The sequence below is a fragment of the Pteropus vampyrus genome, unplaced genomic scaffold (genome assembly GCF_000151845.1).
Source record: "Pteropus vampyrus isolate Shadow unplaced genomic scaffold, Pvam_2.0 Scaffold368, whole genome shotgun sequence".
Lineage (NCBI taxonomy): Eukaryota > Metazoa > Chordata > Mammalia > Chiroptera > Pteropodidae > Pteropus > Pteropus vampyrus.
The window spans coordinates 587,830-604,477 of NW_011889149.1; the positions used below are offsets into that span (position 1 = coordinate 587,830).

At 57.0% G+C, this 16,648-nt stretch overlaps 1 long non-coding RNA gene and 1 other non-coding gene across 2 annotated transcripts; both read right to left on the reverse strand.

Moving 5' to 3' along the window:
• Positions 1-10,609: 10,609 nt before the first annotated feature.
• On the reverse strand, positions 10,610-16,523 carry LOC111731379. Its single transcript, XR_002777103.1, has 3 exons — positions 15,805-16,523; positions 14,609-14,781; positions 10,610-10,810 (listed from the first exon to the last, which is right to left on the reverse strand). It is a non-coding gene; the product is annotated as an uncharacterized LOC111731379 (long non-coding RNA).
• Positions 16,448-16,520, reverse strand: TRNAR-UCG. The gene has a single exon. It is a non-coding gene; the product is annotated as a tRNA-Arg (tRNA).
• Positions 16,524-16,648: the final 125 nt, after the last annotated feature.

Genomic DNA, 16,648 nt, shown 5'->3' on the forward strand with positions numbered 1-16,648 from the left:
ACTGGAAAAACTGAAAGCAACTCCAGGACAAGCTCAGGTCTCTACCAACGCCCTGCCCACACGACCCGTTCTTCCCCGCCTGACCTAAGCTGAACCGACCCCAGGCAGAATGGGGTTGGGAGTGGGGATGAGGTGCCACAGGTTCCTCCAACCCCCACAGTCCCCACCTCCCCTTCACACCCGTCTAGGCGGAGTGAAAACTCGCCCTCTGTGATGGGCCGCACTTCCAGGGCGCCCGGGCCGTCGCCATGGTGACGCGCATCCCACCCTAGGCCAGCGCTGATTGGTCACTCTATACAGGCTGACGGAGGGGGGCAAAAGTCAGGGCGGGATGGGGACTGAGACACTCTGACACACACGCGCGAGCTGCCAAGGGGGGAAATAAGGGCTATTAAAATGGCGCCGCGGCCTCCAAGGGACCGCCGCTGTGGGTGCGCAAACCCAGGTTGGAAAAATACGGGTGTTTTTTAGTCCGCGCCGAGTCGCCTGGGCCTTCCTTGGAGGGTACATACATCCCACTGAGGCTGCCCCGGGGTTCAGGGCTGACCGCTCCCAGGTCTGTCCCTCCCAGACCGCCCTGGGACACGTTAGAGGGGCGGGCAAGCAGGAGCGCGGATTAGCCGGATAGCGGAGCCCTGAGGCGCGGGGCAGCAGCGTTTGGGGTGTGAGCGTGGGGCGGGGCAGCGGCCGTGCCTCTAATCCCTGCTCTGCGTGTGGGAGCGGCTGGATCAGGGAATTAACGCTGTAACTTCGGATTAGTAACGCTCGCTAAATGAGCGCCTAATTCCTACCCTTCATGCCTTTCAGCGTCGCCGCTGGGCCCTGGGAGGCCTCCCGGCCTCACTCCCTCCACGCTTTGGTCCCATTTCCTGGAGGTCGGACTGCGGCCACGGACAGTTCCCTCGAGCAACCTGGATTAGGCCTCTGGTCGCACCCAAGCCTGATTTTTAGCGGCGTCCGTGATGCCAGCTTTTCATTCTCTGGGGCAGAGGCCTACCTGGTCCAACAGTCGTTCAGGGCTGGGAGTTCGTGAGCCAATGAGAAGGAAGCCTTTGGTGCCTCCCTCGCCAGGGGAGTAGGGTTTGCCCTCATCCCTGTCCCACCAGTGGCTTGCTGGGCACCCTTGGCGAGCCACTGGGCCTTATTAAATTCGCTATTTCTAGATGTCAAGTGAAAAGGGTTGGGTGAAGAACATCTTTGAGGTCTCAACCAATTCTGGCTTTCGAACTGCAGTTTCAATTGCGTACTCAAGCTCTCCAAAGCCTTTTTGGATTGGGACTTTGGGGAGTGCAAACTTGAGGCAAAAGTGAAGCCCAAACATGGGGAGCGAGTAGCTAGAGGAGGTTTGGGAAAGGCCTCCCAGAGCTGGGGAAGAAGGGCTGAGAAGGCCCAAGGTTCAGCCAGCTCTGCCGCCGTGCAAACAGAAGAGGTTGATGGGGCATCAATTTTGAGTCTGTGCCTCGTGCTTGAAGTATCCAGAGGGGATTTGAACATGGTTCTGGTAGGGGCCGGCATTTATATCCTCAAGCCGAAATCTGGCAGGTTGGCCTCTCTCCGGGGGCCATTTCTGGTGGGGTGGGGTGGGGTCCGGGAGGTTAGGATTCCAGTGCTCTCTGCTCTCCGAAGCCCTGCTGCTGCCATCCTTTCTTTGAGGCAGGAGGTTTGCATCAACGGATTTTCGTAGAAAACGGAAAGAAAGCCTCATTCTCCCGGCTCAGACTCCTCTTCCCCGGGACCCAGATTTCAGGTACACAGACGGTTTGGGACCCTGGCGTTTAAAAAAAACTCATTTGGACTGTGCAGACAAAGCTGTGAGGCTGCAAAGTAGAGCTCCTAGTAGGACTAGTTCTTGCAAAACGGCAAAGGGATAGGAATGGTGGAAAGGGAAGATCGAAGCCCTGGGCCCAGGGCCAGCTGGCTAAGAAGGGAGGCAGGAGTACAGGGCGAGGGGGTGGGAAGAGCTGCTCTGGTTTCCTCCGAAATGAGGTCACGATCTGCGCACAGGCTCCCAGGTGCGCTGAGAAGGGAGGGGCAGCCCAAGGGATGCTGCCCATGGCCTGCCTGGTGGATCCTGAAACACAGCACTAGTCACCTTTGACAGTCTCTTGCCAGGAAAAGGGGAGACTGGTCTTTAAAAATGGGGGGGGGGCGCACTACACAAGATCCATGAGAACCTACCTGGTGATTATCTCTGGGGAGGAGAACTGGAGACAGATGGAGGGCAAGTGACTTTCCCTGCCTGGTCTTTTGTTTTCTTCTCATTTAAATGTTATTTGCAATAGCTAACACATTCACATGGTTCAAAATTCACAAGGTGATACAGTGAAAAGTCCTCCACCATCCACCTCAGCAGTTCCTCTCCCTAGAGACAACGGATTTCCCTTTTGTACTATTTGGATTTTTGCCTTTTACCCATATAACCTATTTTCAAAATAATTTTGTTAAGGAAGGCCAAAAAAAAGGCGGAGGAGCTTGAGCGAATGAAAAGGAAAAAAGACTTTGGTTATTACAAGGGACTGGCAGGTCCTGGTAGGGACTGAGAATGATAGGCCTTATAAATAACTGGGCCCGGCTCTGCACTTCTGACCTGTGTGACTCTGGGAGTCACTTCAGGCCTTCCAATCTATTTTTTCCTGTGGAAAGGGGAAAAGGGATAGAGGATTGTGTTGGGTGATGGTTCAAGTCCCTTCCAGCCTGCCTGTCAGAGCACTTATACACTCACATGCCTAGAAAGCCCCCCAAACCATCAGAGGCTCTGAACCCACATTGAGTCCTTTCTTCCCTGAGGCATGGCAGGATCCAAGTCTGGGTCTACAGCCACACTTGTCCGGGAGACCAGGTAGTTCCCCAAGCTTACAGGAGTCCTGAGCTTCAGGGCTAGCCAAGGTGTTAGGGAGGAGAGTGACCTAGAAGCAGATAAAGACCTCAAGAGGGACCCCAGTGCTATATGCTTTGTGGGGCCTAGATCACCCTGCAGTGAGCAAGGGTGTGCCTCCGCTCCCCAAGCCCAGCAAAGAGGGGCTAGGAGCCTGAGCGGCCCGGTGTGCTGCATTGGGTTGCCATGGAAACGGAATGCAGATTTCCCCCAATTGCTTTTTTATTTGCTAGACGTTGTAATACATCTTATGTTGCGACTTGTGGGGCGAGTAGGAGGAGGGACTGCTGGGAGCTTGCCAGCACCTTATCCACTCGGGGAAGTTGGGGAGGCACTGGCGGGAGTAGCCCAGCTAGGGCTAGTGCAGAGGTGGTGCAGGTTGGGCTCTGTCCCTCCCGCCTACCCGCTGGCACTTGGTTTGTATGCAGGGCAGGGCCGGCCCATCCGGGAGGAGGCCCCCGCCCCGGCCCCTAGCCATTGAGCTCACTCTTCGCCGGTTCTGCTCCGCTTCACGCTGCACACAGACCCCCCAACTGCACACAAAGGCAGCTGCCAGAGCCCGTGAAAAGTGATCAAATTATCAAGAACTTGACCTCACTGAGGGGCGAAGCTCCAGCAACCCCCAAGCCGTATGCTAATGGCGCTCAGGGCTGACTCGTCGAATAATTCGATAAAGGCTGCATTGTTAGCGGCGGGGCAGCCCCCTGCCCACCCCTTCACTCTCCCTTACCCCCACCCCCTACCGGCCGCTGTCCCTCTCCCATCGCATTTGCATCCCAAAATCCCCGTCCGAGGCTCCGGGAGAGGATTGTTCCAGCCTGATTTATGGGGTGAAGGCGAAGGCTGGCGCCTTCCCCGCTAGCGACCCCTCTGCAACCCCACCCCCCTCCGCTCCCCCAGCCCGCTCCACTTTGGGGTTCTTGCTTCGGCGCTGAGGGATGTAATGGGGGCGGGAAAAGAGGAGGAGTAGGAGGAACACCTGGCAAGTTCTTCCAGGAGACGGAAAGTGTCCCGGAGAGAGAGCCGAGGTCAGGTACCTGGTCCTGGCGCGGCTGCTTCGTCGGGCTGGAGTCCGCTGGGCCGGCTCTGGGCTCCTCTGGGCTCGTCTGGGCTCCTCTGGGTTCCTCTGGCTCGTGCGGGCCTGGGCGGCCGGCGGGGCGGGCGCTCGCACGCAGAAGTTGTGAGAATCATTTCTACTTTCGGTTATCTAGCTTTATGACGGCTCTGTGGCACTCATACAGCTAGATAACCAAAGAGAGAAACGGGCCTCCCTTCGCCACCGCCGCTGCCACGCCGTGGGCCCCATGTGCCGCTGCCCGGTAAGCGCGGGGACTGGAGCGGGTGCCGCTCCCGGAGCCCCGGGCGCACACGGAGAGCCAGAGGGGACCGACAGACACACAGACATACTGACTCCCACCACCAAGGCCGGCAGCCCCCGCCCAGTTCCCTCCCTCCCTCTGTCGCCCTCCAAGCGCGTTCTTCCCGGCTCCCCACTCTGTGCGCCTGGGCACCAGCGCCGGTTGCCAGCTCCGACGGCATCCCGGGGCGCGCTAAGGGCGCTGGTGCTCTGCGCTCCAGCAGCCTCGGGCGCCCCGGCCGCCCCCAGCGCACTGGCCCGCCAGCCCTCCTCTCGCAGGCTAATCGCCCCGCGGGGAAGTGACGTCAGTCCAGGGATCGGCCAATCACAGGCTCCCATTCAAATCCCAGCCCCCCTTCCCGCGCTCCACACCACCCTGCCTTACAATGGCCTCGGCGTTCACGGCTTCCCCTCCCGCAGGGCAGGGCAGTGCCCCCTCTGCCCTGGAAAGCGTTAGGGCCGCACGCCGGGTGCGCACCGTCTGGCCTTTCCTCCAAACTCCTCTGCTTTCCCCTAAGCCCTAGGAAGCCCGGGAGCCACTGCGAACCATCAGAGTTAGGGAGCTCCGGTGACGAGGTTTGGGACGCGCGTGGTGGGGCGTGGTGAAGGTCTCTTCAGGGCTGCCGAGAGCGCACTTGGGAGGTCAAGAGCCAAAAATAGGAGCCGTTTCACCTTTAACTTTCCTTTTCCTCCCCCAATGCCCAGCACCTTGCAGTAGACCCAGCCCACCGCCTAGCTTTAGAGTGCAGAGAGGAATTAAGTGTCCTGGTGTGTGCAGGTCGGTGTCCCATCCATAGTCCCTGGCGCATAGAGGTTCCCAAGCCATGCTACCTACACTGGAGCCAGGCCCTGGCGCTCAGTATCAGATCGCTAGGTTCCTCCTCTAAGAGCATCTAGGAATGTACAACAGATTGTGCCTGGCCCCTTGAAGATGTCTTAGGCCCGAACTGCTGGTTAAATTCATGTTCCACCGAAAAATGAAAGCACAAAGCCTCCTTCGAGGGCTCTCAGCACACACCTTACCCTCTTACTGCAAGTGGCTCAACAGGGGAAAGGGACTGCCATTCTGGACTGCCCAGAATCATCCCAGCTGAGCCTGACAGCATACCTGGAGGACTCATTGCAGCCTTCCAGAGGTGAGTGGCCCATGGGTGCCGCTTCTTGTTCATCCCAGCCATCACCCCCTTCCTCCTTGATGCTGTGGCTACCTTCTAGCCTGAAGTGCTGGGATTCCCCTTCCGCCTCTCCCCCACCAGCCATTACTGGGCGGCAAAGGATTAAATAGGAAAATTTTGATATCTTTGCTTCCAGATGTTCCCTGAAAATTTTTCAGTTCAAGAGCTAAGGAGAGATAGACAACGGAAAGGCGGGTGGATTCCCGGCTTTCAGTGGTCAATACATGGGTTTTCTGCAGCCAGACTCTTGCTGCTGAGGTCTGTGCAGAGCATCGTGAGGTTGGCCAGACGTACCCATGATGGTCCATTTTAGTGGGGCCTGGGGCGCTGAGCCGCTCTCTGTCAGGCAAATCCCCACAGGATGGGTTCCGAAGAACAGGGAGAGAGGATGGTTTGGAAAGGATTTCATGATTTTTCTAAATATCCCGTTCTCCCCTAAAAATGACACAGCTCCATTTTGTGAAGTTCCTGATTTTGTCAAGTGCCTGTTGCTGCACCACTTGTCTCTGCTTTGTTGTATTTTCACCCTGACCCTAAATCCAAGGTGGCCTGCATCCTACTCCCATCCCAACCAGCTTGTGCTGGACCAGGCCTATCATTTACATATCTACCTCCAAATCTCATTTTGAATACACATTCCTTTTTCCATTAGGCGAACAAGAGCCAGACAGAGCAGCAATAGTAGAGAAACAGAGAGGCCAGCATCAGCCCTGGGGAAGGAACCACCCGAATTTGGGCCCGAGACAGTTAATTCCGAAGGATTACCATAATTGGGAGGCGCCCCTTCCTTCCCCTCCTCCTGCAGCTCCAGGAACCCGCACTGTCTCCCCTTCTTCGTGTATGTGGGGGCGGCCTCCAGAGCCCTAGTCCTTCTGGGGCACCCCGGGTGGGAAGGATGGGGCTGCGGAGGCGGGAAGGGGTGGAGAAGCACGGTTCACCTGTGAGAGAGGTGGGGGGGAATGGGAGCGAGGGGAAGAGAGAGCAGGAAGGAGCCCCTCGGAGTGTGATTTAAGCAGGATGCTGAACAAAATGGCTCCTCAGCGAAGCTCACGGTAACACAGCAGCGCCCGACTGGCAAGCTGAGGGCAGGTGGGAGCTCTGGGAGAAAGAATTAAAAGCCTGATTTGGATTCAATTCAGATGCGGGAGGCCACTGGCATCAGGTCTGCATCTCTGCTACCCTTTTTGGGAAACTGAGTCCCTTGGTGGGGAGCAGGTGAGGCCAGCGGGGGAGATTCCCACGCCCTGCTTGAGTGGGACTGTGCTGGAATCAGCGACCCCTCCTTCTCCATCACTCGGCCATCGCAGCACCACTCCCATGGAAGGAGGCCACGGTGAGACCTGGCCTTGAGGGTGTAGGCTGTGGGGAGGAGGCTGCTCTGCCGGGTTGGGACTGGCTGTAGTCTCCGTGGGCTGGTGGCCGGCCTCCATGCTCAGCTTTAAATGGGCCCAGGAAGTGGTCCAGGTTGATGCCAGCCCAGAGGCACATTGTGTAGGCTGGACGCCTCCAGGTGAGGGTAGTGGGCTGCTGGGCAGGCCCATACCAGTCCAAATGAGGAGATCAGCCCTGGCCCCCAATCACCCTGTCATCTGCATGTTGGACTGAGTCTGGGTTCTGTGTGCTTTGTTCCACACCAAGCCGCTGGCCTTGGGCTACAGGCCCCAGTGTAGGTGCTGGGTGCTGAGACCAAAGCACCAATGCTCATGGCTGGGCTCTGGCCATGGTGCTGAGAGCTGCCTGCTGGGCCTCTCCTCCACCGCTGCTCGGTTTGCCCTGAACTTTCTTGGCTTCCTCCCCACAGTCCCAATCCTGATCTCCAAGGCATGAGCAGCTACCAGGGGACAGGAGCAGGGTCCAGGAGAGAAAGCCTCAGTAGTAGTGTTTCCTCAAGAGGAGACTTCCTTCCCAGGTGCCGTCACCGAGAGCCAGAGGCTCCATTTTTCATATTCAAACCTCCACCAAAGGACAGAAAAGATACAGGGCTCCCATATCTGTGTCTGCAGAAAGGCCTACTCCTACAATAACCACACGTGTGCCCTGTGCCCCTTCAGATTCACACAACCTGCAGCTCCCCCACACACTTAGCCCAAACACCCATCTAGCAACTGGCCCAAGGCAGGTGGCAGATCCCCTGCCCATGCACGCACATGTGCACATGAGCTCTCTTGTACCCATTGGTAGCCTCAGCTGCCAGGGCTCCAAGCTGGCTTTGGCCCAAGTTCCTGTTTCCTGTCGAGGGTCACACAACTCAGTGCAGGGGCTGTGACAACCTGCCAGAGCATGCCCTCCCCCTGCACCCCATTTCAGGACACAGTGAGTTAAGGGGTTAAAGGAAAAAGAGTGGGCAGTTCTGACTTTAGCCAACAGTCCTCTACAGGCACCTGGTATCTTGAGATCAGATTTGCCCTGATCCAGAGGCTTGGAGCCTGAGATGGATGGGGCTCCCCAAGTTCCAGTATAGACCTAACATTCAGCCTGGGACTAGCACTTCTTTCCTGAGTCCCTTTGGGCCTTATTTAGGAGACAGATCTCCAGTTACATCCTAGGCTAAGTGCAAGGTGCCCTTTCCCCATTGCTCCATCCCTCCTTTGCTCCTTCCTCAGGCCCAAGCTTTGATTAAGCTGATCTTCCTATTGTCTGGAGTCTGGAAGTCCAGCACTGGACTAGCTCAGATGGACCCAGCTTCTCGTACTCATGGTCCCTCCACACCCACCTCCAGGTAGTGCCCTCTCTGTCCCCCACATCTGGCCTTCCTTTCCTCAGAAGGCTTAGACATCTTGGTTGTGAGCTCTGGGGAGGCCCATGCTGGGCAGGAACCTGGAAACACCCTTCTCGAAAAGGCCTGAGCAGAGCGGTCCCCCTCCCCCGGGGTCCCCAGCAGCTGGTAGTGTAAATGGAGTCTCCTTCAGTGGAACCTTGCATGAACTCCCTCCCCCGCAACAACAGGGTCCACCTAGCCTACCGTCTGGCCTCTGTCCCTTGATTGAAAGCCAGACTCTCAAACTCCATCCTCTTCCTCTCTGTAGTGAAAGGATCCATCTCTTCCAGGATATGGGGGGGGGGGCCTCAAAAGGGATTCCCTTTCAGTCTCAGCACCTCAATTTATCCCCAGGCACAAAGACTATTTCTGGATGTATAGTGTATTTCTGGATGCATCTGGATGTATGTGTATTTATGGGTGCACACACCATTCCCAGCATCTCACCCCAGAGCCTCTTCCAGCTTCTGCCACCTACTTCCCCACTCTACCCAAGGCCAACCCGAATCCCCAACCCCAGCCTTCTTGCAGAGAGGCCCCTCACCACAGCCTCAACCTCCACAGCTGCCCTCATTTTCCTTACTCTCTGGAGCCTGGACTGGAGGTTACAGAGACACCCTCAAGCAGATCCAATAGGCCTGTTCTGGGGCACGATTGGGGAGCAGGACAGGAAGGATTTCCCAACAACTTCCCATTACAGAGTTGGAAAAGTGTACCATAAATCTTGTCTAGACTGGTGCCGTTTATTGCATTACTTCTTTAAATATTTTTTCCAGGGAGCCACTTTCTGTTACTTTTTTTGTGGGGGAGGGGATGAGAAAGAGGGGAGTTAGAGGCAGAGGCAGCGAGGAAGGGGCTGTCCAGGAACTCCCCGGGAAGCTGACTTCAGAAACATTTCCTCCTTTCTGCTAAACCCGTCTGCAGCCTCACAACTTCCATCCGGATCCACGCCTGTCACCTTTCTGCATTCCCAAAGTCCTCACCTCTGAGCACTTCCCACTGCCCCTCGACCCTTGACCTTGGCCTTGACGATTTGTCGGGGACGGTGGGTCAGGCCCCTGAGGCTGAGCCCCGCCTTCCACCTACCTTCAGAGTGCACCCCTCACCCCGCCCGGTGGCGATGGGAAGCCCGAGCAGGGCTGCCCCAGCCCCCTCTCCCAGTCCAGACCAGCTCCCTAACGCTGCCCTAACCGAGGCTACCGCGCTCGAGCCCTAGCCCCCGCTCCCCAGCCTCACTGAGACACACACAGCAGGCAGCGGCACTTACGGACCGGGAAGGGGGCCGGGGCCCCGCGAGGCAGCAGCGGGGGTGGGGCAGCGATGGGGACAGCGGCTCTGCGGCCCCTGATCTGGCGTGTCCACAGGCTCAGGCCCGGCTCTGGCCACTCTCCAGGCTGGCGAACGCACGGCCGAGATCCGCGGGAGGCGGGCAGGGTGGCGGTGGTGCGAGGGCTCCCGGCAGTGCGCGGCTTCTCTGGGCTCTGAGCGGCTCTCAGCGCCGCCTTCTCGGGCGGGCACGGCCCGCAGTGACGTCAGCGCGGCTCCCCCCGCCCCCTCCCCTCACCCCGACCAGTGCGGAATGGAGGGGGCGGAGGCAAACTGCGAGGGGCGCCCAGCCCAGCGCCCCCTTCCTCCGCCCCGCTTGCCTCCCCCAGCTTGTCTCGGGGAGTCCCGGCGCCATTCGAACCCTTCATTCTCCCCACGCCACCAGGCTCATCCGGAGCTGCCACCAACCTGTGAGGTGGTGGCGAGCCACGGGTTGGAGCCTCGCTGGCAGCTCTAAGCTCGGGGATCCGGGCTGCTTTGGGGAGAATGGAGAGCTGATGGGACGGACGTCTACTCTCTGGGCTGAATTGGGGCGTTTTATCTTTCCCTTAGCAAGTGTTGGTTAGGCTGAGGGTATCCACGCTGGATTGCCCGATCCTGGGGCCTCCATTGAGCCCGGAAGGGATATTTCAGCTCGGAGAAACAGGTCCCGTTGGAAGCCCTCGAGGCTGGGTCCTGCTTCTCTAAGGCCTAGTGGCGTCCCCACTCCACTCTACCCGGGCTGTGGCACCTGCAAACTCCACGTGCTGGGCTGGCGGCGCCCCGGAGCCGCTGTCCAAATGCTGAACTCGGCCTCCAGAGAGGCTGGCTCGGGATGCCCCGCTCCCTCCCCCTCCGCGTTACCCGCAGGGGTCGGCAGGGGGTTCTGGGACACACAGCGCAGGGCCCCGGGGAACTCCGGTGCTCCAGGATGCTAACGGAAGGCTCCAGGGAGAGAAGGGAGCGGTCCAGGGGACGTAGGAGCCGAGAAGGCAGGCAGAGCAGCGCGCCTTGTTGGTCGTTCGGCCACGCTGAACCACCGTCCTCCCCGTGCGCCCTGCCGCTCTCCCTGGGTCCCCTCTGCCAGTGTTTCTCCCGCCGCCGCAGAAGGGGACGTCCCTCCAGCTGAACTTGTCAGCGGGTCTCACCATCCATCACGAGTCAGACAGACAGGCCAAGTTCACGAGCAACGCTATTAACTCCTTGCAAACCGAGCGCCTCCCACAGGAGTGAACCGCCTGGCGGATCGCGCCGTCTCCCATCCGCCTCTCAGAAGCAGTAGCCACCACAGCTATTTTCTTCTTTCCTGCTTCTCTTTCCTAAACAACTTGAGGAAAGGGCTAGAAGAGGGAAAGAGGATTTGTCACCCCAAAAATGCATTTCCTGACCGTTTTTTGTTATGTTATTGACTTAAACTTTCGGTCTCCATAACCTCTCTGGTTTCTCCCCTCCTAAATTAGTTTGACACCAGTGTAACTGTTTTTCTAAATGTCTTCCCTTTTCCCCATTTTGTGACTGTGCTCATTGTGGAAAAATTAGAAAGTTCAGAAAAACATAAGAGACAAAAATAATAATTGGCCTTCATTTCTACAACGAGAGGCCTGACTTTAAAAGAAAAAACAAAGGAACATTCTCACTAGAAGAGTTTAGATTGCTGCTGTGTGCGATGGGGCAAGCAGGGCGGGGGGGGGGGCACCCAGCCTTTCTGAACTGGATGGGGAAAGAAAAACAAAAACAAGCTGTGAAAAAGGGGTCAGAGAGGGAAACGGATCCAGAGAGATCCTCCTAGAGGAGCCCCCGAGAGACCCAGTGAGTTGGAGGACTGGACACAAGGACCAGAGAGAGAGAGAGTGCATTTAGAATCTCCGCTGGGGGACCGGGGCAGGCCCAGGCACTCCCTCCCTCTCCACCCACCGGCCCCATTCTAGCCTCCAAAGCCCAAGAGAAGCTTCTCCCAGCCTTCCTGGCAGCCCAGTTCTTGAGCCTGGCCCAGAGTGGAAGCCTTGGGTGGGAGTTGGGGGGGGTGGTTCTCTGCACAAGACAAACACTCGGCCCTGCTGGGGAACCTCGGCCATCTCCAGAACTTTCTCAGCCTCTCCTTGTGGTCAGGCCAACTTGGGCCACTCTCCCCCTTCCCCCACTTCCTATTGAATTCCTGGCGTCTGGTAGCTGGCGGCAACTAGAGCGACCTACCAACTTTTCCCCTGGGCATTTTCTCACCCCCTCCACCCCCCAGTGCTTTCTTTTCTTCTCCCTGTGCTCTTTTTGAAAGGAGGCACCCAGGCCCAGAACGTGTTCTGCAGTTTAACTACTTCCAAATTCTTTGTTCAGGTCACCCCGGGACGCCATTGTCCGCTATTGAGAGCTTGGGCGGGAGGGCGGGTGCGCCTCTGCCTGGCGGGCCTGAATCCATTAGGCCGCCACTCTGGCCCCTGCGGCCCACTGAGGTGCCTGCCAAACCCGGGCTCCAGCAGCCCCCTCTCGTCCTCCCCGATCCTGCCCTCAGCTGCCTTTTTTGGATGCCTCGGAGTCGCAGGATGCTGCAGGTCCATGTAGGGGTTATCTGGGTCTCACCCTGTCCAGAGGGACTGGGCATGGGTACAGGCCTAGTACGATTCTTGCCAACTCTGTTCCAGTCTGCACGCTCTCATCCGGGGTCTTGGCCACACCCCATTGCTTGTCACTGGGTTCTTGGACCCTCTGGGCAGCCTTGGAGGAGGCTGTAACCAGATCTCAGAAATGGGATGGAGGAACAACCAACATCACACCTCCTCCTCCACAGTCTGTGTTTCCCCCTTCCTTCTTCCCTCTGGGCCTAGCCCCCCAGCTTCTAGTTGACTCAAGCCTCTCCTGAATTAAGAACATGAAAGGTCGCCCAGATTTTTTAGGGGAAGCACAGCAAGGAGTGCCAGTCCTGTCCTGAGCCCCCTTGTTGTCCTCAAAGGCTGGTCTACGCAGCATGGTGACCTCCCCAGCTCACTGGGCAAAGGACAAAAGGTGTGTCCTGGCCCTAGGCATGGCTTCTAGGCTCCTAGGGTGCCAAGGCTGGTGCCAGGGATGCCTGCCCCCACGGCCTTACCCTCTCCTGCCTCAGAACCCAAGGAGTCAGAGAGCGTGGGAGCCTCTCAGGGAACTCAGCTCCTCAGTGCCTACCTGGGGACTGGCTAAAACACTGGTGCACCAGTGCCCTGCGGAATGCCCCAGAGAGCGTCCCTCAGGTCCTGTAGGGATGCAAAGGCTCTCTGAGCCCACAGAAGGCTTAGGAGAGACTGAGCACATAAAGCTTGAACCCACAAAAGGACATCGAGAGGGTGTGGGGAGGAAGAAACTTTACCCTTAACGTTCTTCTGTTCTTCTGGCTGATCTAATAATTAAATCTACATGAGACAGATTAACAAGAGAAAACAACCAAAGTTAACTGCATATGTTTTGCATGGGGACCCCACATACATGGGAGAGACGGAGACCCCACATATGTGAGAGGTTCAGACAGAAGGGAAATTGAGGTACATAATGACGTTCTGAGTTAAAGATGAGGTAAGGCATCTTGGGGTTTCAGAGGGGAACAAGGTCGTTTGCAGATGTTCGGTAATTAGGAATGTGCCGTGCCCTATAGACAGGTCATAAAAAGATATTTCTGGTGATAATGCCTACCTACTATGGGCAAGGCCCCTAATTTAGATTCTGCTAGGTAGTTAACAGAGAGGGGCAGAAATTTCTCTAGAGCTGGCAGGGTCTCAGTTGCTTTTAGCTCAAAATAATCATACCACAGAGGCACATTCTGGGGTGACTCTTTCTGAACCCCGGTAGAGGCTAGCTCACTCAAAACGGATGCCCAAGAAAGGGTCAGTTGCTGTTCGGGTAGCTTTTCTCGGCTCTCCAAGGTTCTTTGTGCCGCCTCAACCTGTTCCTCCTACTCTGGCATTATGGGGCCATTGAGTCCAAGGGCAAATACGGACACACCCAGACCTAGAGGTCACTCAGACTTTTGGTCCAGTCCGTCCTGTCCAGTTGAAAGATCCACCACACCCTTCCGGGGAGCTGGCCTCCAGGAGAGAGTCATGGATGAGTCCCTAGGCCGGGTGGGCCTCCTCCGGGGCAGGGCCCCTCGAGGGAGAAAAGCGACAGATGAGGGCTCTGGTTGCAGAAGAGGAGTGCTGGGTGGTGGGCCCTGCAGGCCCAGGAGGTGGGAGGGAGGGCGGGCGGCCTCCGCTGCACGATCCCTGCTCCCAAGACCTCACGACTCGGACCTCCAGGCCCGCGCCGTGCGGCATTAGGGTGAGGTGACTTCACGGAACCCACCTCAGCCTAGATGGGTAGCGGAGGAGGCAGAGCAGCGCCCCCTGGCTTCTCCGCTGGAGCTCTCGCAATGCTGCCCTGCCACACCCTTCCCACTGGGTTCCAGACCTGAAGCTGGGAAGGCCGAAGCTCGCGCCCCCCGTCACCAAGATCTGGCCGGACTACGCCAAGGCTCTTGCGGGACACAGGAACTCCTGAGGGTCTCCTGGGCTCCCACTCCCACGTCCTCCTCTTTCCGTCCTCCTCACCCGCCCGGGGTCCTACAGCGGTGGGTCTGACCTCGCAGATCTCCCGCCCCTGAGCGGGGCTCCCCGCTCTGTACAAGAGCGCCCTCTGGCGGAAGTTTCCGGGAGTTGCAGGCGCACATGTCTTAGGCTGCTGCGGGCAGATTAGGAAAAACTCTGAACCCGCGCGGGGTGTCCGCCCTCTGGTTTCGGGTCTGGATAGAGGGGACAGAAATGCAGTAGCCTAACGAGAGCTGGGCACCTCTTCCTCCTCCTGGCTCCTCTCTGCCTCTCAACCCGCTCATGAGTGGCGGGGGACCCTTCCCGGTCAGGAAACAGGCATTCACGTTAATGGGGACACCAGTGAGTAAGGCAGCCAGACTCCAGGCCTAAATCTCATCTCCTCTTCAATCTGGAACTGGGCCCTCTGCTATCCTGGCCTCCTTCGAGAAGGTCCCATGTAGACTGAGGTTGATGGGGCAGGCTCAGGACCTTTCCCAGGGTTTCCTCAGCCAAGTAAGCTATGCCCTTTGTCCACACGGCACTGTCAGTCCGTTCCCAGTGTCACCCTCCCCATCTCAGCAGTTTCCCTTTCAGACAGGGTCCCTCTCATACCTGCGGGACCTCAGGAAATTAAGAAGTAGAAGCCCTTTCTCAGGTCCGAGGATCTTGTTCCAAGGATGAGTGGTAGATGGGCAAGAGGAAATGACAGGATGTACAGGCAAGGCCCGAAATTTGCAGAGTTGAGATTCCGGCCTAGGCTCGCACCTTCAGTGGCAGCAGCATATCTGTTGGCCCAAGCACGATGTTCTGATTTGAAGCTGATCGTAAGTTTTGATGGGTTCCTGACATTCATTCTACAAATATGTGCTGAGCTTCTATTATATGTTAGGCATTTTGAGGGGCAAAATTCAGGGTAAGTAACTTGCTGAAAGGCACACAGCTAGGAAATTGCTGAAGCCAGGATTCAGCCTCAGGTGTGCGCTACCCTACCCCCCTCTCTCCTCTCTCAGTTGAATGATTTCAGAGGTCTCCTAACTGGACCTCCACTTTAGAAATCACCTTCCTCTGATATGTTGTCCACACTTCTGGGCAAAGACCTTTCCTTCTATAATGCCAGCCTGATCATGTCTCCTCCTTGCGTAAAATCCTTCCGTGGGATTCTGCCTCTCTCAGGATAAAGTCCCAGGTTCCTCTGAGGCATACAGGCTCCCCCTGTGATGTGATCTGTGTCCCCCTGGTGCTCCTACCATCCCAGTCGTTTTCTGTTTCTCCAGGGCACAGAATCCCTGCCTTTATGTGCACCTGCAGCTCTTCTGCCTAGAATACTCCTCTCTCTTCAGTATGTTTAAGATTCTAGGTGAATGTCACCTCCATGAAACCTTCTCACCCAGACATATTCACTATGACTCCTCCAGCTGAAAGACCAGATATGCCTAAGTAGACATGTTTGTATTTCTTGCGACCTCCCCTCCCCCTGATACCCATTGATTGAATCAGTCATGGGAAATGTATGGAAAGATCAAGGCTCAATGCTACTGTGCCGCCTTCATAAACCCTGGTTGGAGTGTGAGTTCTATCTGTCTCACGGAAGGGGAAGGGGGCGGGGCCGGGGTGCGGGATCAGCCTGCAAGGTGGCGGAGTGGTGTGTTTCCGCAGCCCACTCCTGAAAAATACCGAAGTCAGTTTCTCAAGTCAGTTCACAGTGTCCTGGCACACGCACAGGCTAGAAAGTTCAGACTGACTTTCAGTCCTAATCAGGTATGTGACCTCACTCAGGTCAGCGTCCAATTTCTCTGAGCCTCGCTTACCTCATCCGCACAACTGGGTCTCCAGGCTCTCGTGACTCACGTGGGCCGCCTTTGCAAGGTACTTTACAGTTTTTCAACTACGGGGCACCAAGAGCCCAGCCGTTCGTGCACCTGGAGCAACAGGAGGTGGATGCAGAGATCACAAAGACTGCAAAGCAGCCTCTAGCTGCTCCTCCGGCCAGAGGGAACAGGACGCTTTCGGTGGGGAGGAGTAACCAGCGGGCAGATTCGGTTTCAATAAAGGGCAGTGTTTTTACCCATCATAATTGCCCAGGATGAGGCCAGGCCGCACAGGGCTGGTGCGGTGAGAGGATTCCCTTCGGCGGTGAACTCCAGCCATTCTCTTGTATCAATTGATTTTAAATCGGGATTTCCGCATAGGATTATCGTCCTCTCAACTCCTCCCACCACGTGGGGGGTACGCGTAGCTGGTACATTTTAGAAATGTGCACCCCACCCCGTCCTGGGACACGTAGGCGAGCAATTCCACAGGACATGCTGAGCGTGCAGTCTGGGAGCTGTTACTTCTGCGGGCGTTCTCAGGCTTCAATGTGGGGTTGTAATCAGCACGATCTTTGCAGCTGTCCGAGCACTCCATTCCTAAGAGGAGGAATGGACCAAAAAGAGTACTCCCACCTCTTTACGACCGCGGCAGGACTCGAACCTGCAATCTTCTGATCCGAAGTCAGACGCCTTATCCATTAGGCCACGCGGCCGCCTCGTAGGAGAGGTTGTTTAGACAACCTACAAAGTCTCATTACCGCCCACCAATTTGCCTAAGACCAACCCACCTGCTTCTTGAGCAGGGGAGTTGGACTTTTATTGTGCAGGGAGGGCACACCCG